Raw genomic sequence first — 3,718 nt, 5'->3', positions numbered from 1 at the left:
TCCCTGGTGGCTCAGACGGTAAAGCGTCTGCCTACAATGCAGGAGACCTGGGTTCGATCCCTGGGTGGGGAAGATCCCCTGGAGAAGGAAATGGCAACCTACTCCAGTACTCTTACCTGGAAAATCCCATGGACGGAGGAGCCTGGTAGGCTACAGTCCATGGGGTCACAATAAGTCGGACACGACTGAGCGACTTCACTTCTCTTTCACTTGGTTTCAAGTAGCAGTAATTATGAAAAGTGCAGTGGTTTGGACCAACAGGGGTTTATTTTTCTCCCATAACAAGAGTCCTGGAGGCAGGCAAGTCTGCTCAGCAGCCCAGTCATGTCAGACCAGCATCTCTGCAATCATGTTTGGCTTCCCTCATGCTCACAGAGGGTTGCCACAGCTCCAGACATCACATCCATGTTCCAGGCTAGACAAAGAGGGGAAAGGATAGTGAAAGGGATGTCTACCTCTTTTATCACAGAAATGAACTCCCCAGAAGCTCCCCAGTAGTCTTCAGTGACATCTCAGTTGTCAGAACCATGTCCCACGTGACCTACTACAGCAGAGCTGGGGGAGTGGGCACGAAGTGTTGCCATTGTCTATAGCAGAAGACAGAAAGGGAGAGGAGGGTGGGGGTGTGACTGCAGCGGACGCCAGGCATTGTGGCCTCCCAGCATCTTTTGACTATCATCTCTGCAGTTGGGTGGTTCCCACATTGTGAATCCTGTCCCTCCGGCTTGGAATCCAGAAGGATTGCATTGCCCAGCCTCCCCTCCCCACTAGGGGCAGATGTCCAACTTGACCCAGGAGGGGGCAGCGGCGCCAGGACCCCAGTGGGCTGCTGGGGCAGCGGTTTTGCTGGACTGGTCCTGGCAGAGGCAGCTTGTTTCTGGGGCTGGGGGTGGTGTCCACCTCCTGCTGCCACAACAGCTCGGGCGTGGTGGGGGTAGCAGAGCCCATAGCCAGACCAGTCCTGGCAGGGATTCTGGGCACTGTTCCTAGAAGCGGAGCCAGATCCGTGAGCCCTCTCACAGCTCCTTATAAATCCACACATGCGTGAACAGGCTAGAGTGGATCCCTTCATCCACAGCCGTTAGGGGCCGGATGTGTCTCCCCAGATGCTGTGTCCTCATCCCATACCTGCGATTGGGACCATGTCATCAAGTCACCAAGAGGTCCTTGGGTTGGGCCTCGGTCCAGGACGCTGGTGTTCTCATAAGAGGGAAGCGTGGAGACAGACCCCCAGGGGAGAAGGCCGCGTGACTGCAGGGACAGACTTCGAGGGGCTGCGGCTTCGAGCCCTGGAAGGCCAGACTGACGGCATCCGGAAGCTGGAGGCCCCTCCCCAAGACCTCCAGAGGGAGCACGGTGTGTCCACGCCTGGATGCTGGACTTCTGGCCTCCGGAGCCTGAGAGAATAAGTTCGTGTGGTTTTAGGACCCCCGGTCTGCAGATCTTTGCTGCAGCAGCCTCAGAACACGTGTACAACAGCCCATCCCTCAAACAACTGTGAGTGTCAGGGTGAGGGAAGAGCGGGCAGATGGACACGTACCAGACATGAGTTGGGGGGTCTGCTCAGTGGCGAGGCCCCCCCCAGAGAGAGCTGCAGCAGGGGCCCAGACGCCCCTCCTTGTGCTTCCAAAGCAAATTCTGTTGAGGGCTTTGCCAGCCAGGGCCGCCAGCCTCCCGCAACGCCCCACCATCCGGCCTGTCCTGCCCCAGCCCAGAGAGGATGGGTGGGGAGAGCCGCCAATGCTCAGGCCGAGGGAGTGCCCCCTCCTGGACCACCCCCTCCTCCCCGCCTCATCATTCTAGAGCTCCATCCACAGGGGGTGCGTTTATCCTCCCTGAAGGTGGCCGCACACGGGATACAGTGCCCACCCTCCTGGTATTTCCAAGGGCTAGAGGCCTCTTAGAGCAGCAGGCACCCACGGATGAGAGACGGGCTCGGTCCATGGGAGAGCCGGGGAGAGGGGGTGCTGCAGAAAACAGCTTACCCTGTGGATTCAGACACAGAGGCAGCATGAGGGGCCTGTTCACAGAGGTGCGGGCGGGGGCGGGGGGCAGGGCAGGGTGAGGGGTGCCCTGCTGGTGAGACGGGCGCCCAGCAGTGCGGTGGCTGGAGGGGTCTAGGGGGATGGCCCAGTGCGGAGCCTGCGGTCGCTGTGCCTGCTGCTGGGAGCACCCTGGGCGAGGGCCGCGGGGTCCTGGTGAGGCGTGTTGGACCCTGCGGACGGGGCCTTCCTGTCCACCTGATTTTAAAGCATCCCCTGGGCAGCAGAGGCTTCTGGGAACATCTCCGCGGGACACAGGTGTCGTCACGCTCTGCCCATTTCGAAAGCCTCCTTAGAAGAGCCCTGCCCAGCTGTCCATGCCCCAGCCGCCGCCCTGTGGGCCACCCCCACTCCCACTGGGGGCCACACCTCGTGAACCAGGCGGTCACACTCCAGGCGGTCCTTGTGACCACTCCGAAGGTGGCTTGGCCGTGGTCCTCCGGGGCCTCCCCAAGCAGGGCTGTGCACCGTGGGGCCAGCTGCCCACTGACACCCTGTCCCAGCTCGGCCCATTCTCCTCTGTTCACCCATCCAAGGTCACCACGTGAGGCTTACCCACACCTGGATGGAGCAGCTGCAGCAGGGTCTCCGCGCCCGGCAGACATTCAAGGCCCCTGGACCCGGCGGGGCCCGGCCTCATGTCTGCTGTCCTCAGTCAGAGACAGAGGTACACGGGGCGGGTTTAACTCTCTGTTTGTGTGGATGGAGGATCAGTAGGGCACCAGGGTGGCTCAGGGTCACCTCCCAACCCGTGGTCTCATCTCCTGGGGCCAGCAGCTCAGCCAGGAGCTGCCTGTCGCTACCAAGGCCACGATGTCATACCCGCCACCTCGGGGTCCAGCAGTTCCCCTGTTAGGGCTGCCGGAGGCTCCCCCTAGAACCCCTTCTTCTCCAGCATCTCAGCAGCACCAGCCCCAATGGGTCGTGGGTCCTAAATGGCAGGGTGGCCTGGCCCCCGCCTGGCCCCAAGCAACAGCTCTTACTCCTCTTAATCCGGCCTCACTTGAGCCTGGAAGCCCTCGTGCCACTCAGTAAATGTGTTGGGAAACGTGGTCAGATAGTACGTGTTGCCTCCAAAATCCAAGATGGCCCACCATGGGAATTACCCGGCAGTCTAGGAGGGCTCCACACTTCCACGGCAGGGGGCACAGCTTGGGAAACTGAGGTCCTGCATGCCACCGGGCATGGCCGGAAAAAAAGTTCCAAAATGACTCACCAAGCACGGCACCCCATTTTTCGAGCGGGCAGCACAAGTTACAGCAACTCGTTTTTCACGCTGGGGCGAGGGCTGGCCGCCACGGTCCGGATCACGGGGCCCTGGAAGTATCACCACCTGAACTTGCATGAGGCTCACCTCCCACCCTCTGACGCATGTCTCTCCGTGGCATCTGGCGCCCTTACCACTTCCCAATAACTGGGTCTGATAAGCATGATACAGTCAATGCCGGGGCGCAGAGCAGTGATCAGCTGCCGGCTGTCAAGTGACCGCGTTCCCCGGGAGCCAGGCTGTGGCAGAGGCAGGGTGTACTGATAGCCCTGCCAAGGGAAAGCAGAAGGTTCTGATTTTTCAGATTAGTCAGAATTGAGGGGGAAACGAAACACCAGGCGGACGACTAGCCGCACACTGAGCGCAGAGGACGTGGTGGTTTGAGCCACAAGCGCACAGCACCCAGGAA

The 3,718-nt window shown here is 60.6% G+C and overlaps 1 long non-coding RNA gene and 1 other non-coding gene across 2 annotated transcripts; one reads left to right on the top strand and one right to left on the bottom strand.

The window, feature by feature from the left end:
• On the top strand, positions 1–72 carry TRNAC-ACA. The gene has a single exon. It is a non-coding gene; the product is annotated as a tRNA-Cys (tRNA).
• A 189-nt stretch (positions 73–261) lies between these two features.
• On the bottom strand, positions 262–3,500 carry LOC123330838. Its single transcript, XR_006547037.1, has 3 exons — positions 3,259–3,500; positions 1,129–1,397; positions 262–415 (listed from the first exon to the last, which is right to left on the bottom strand). It is a non-coding gene; the product is annotated as an uncharacterized LOC123330838 (long non-coding RNA).
• Between the last annotated feature and the right edge of the window lie 218 nt (positions 3,501–3,718).

This window comes from Bubalus bubalis, chromosome 20 (assembly GCF_019923935.1).
Source record: "Bubalus bubalis isolate 160015118507 breed Murrah chromosome 20, NDDB_SH_1, whole genome shotgun sequence".
NCBI classification, from domain to species: Eukaryota; Metazoa; Chordata; class Mammalia; order Artiodactyla; family Bovidae; genus Bubalus; species Bubalus bubalis.
Note: the sequence above shows the minus strand (reverse complement) of the source record. Positions and strands in the feature narration are given on the sequence as shown.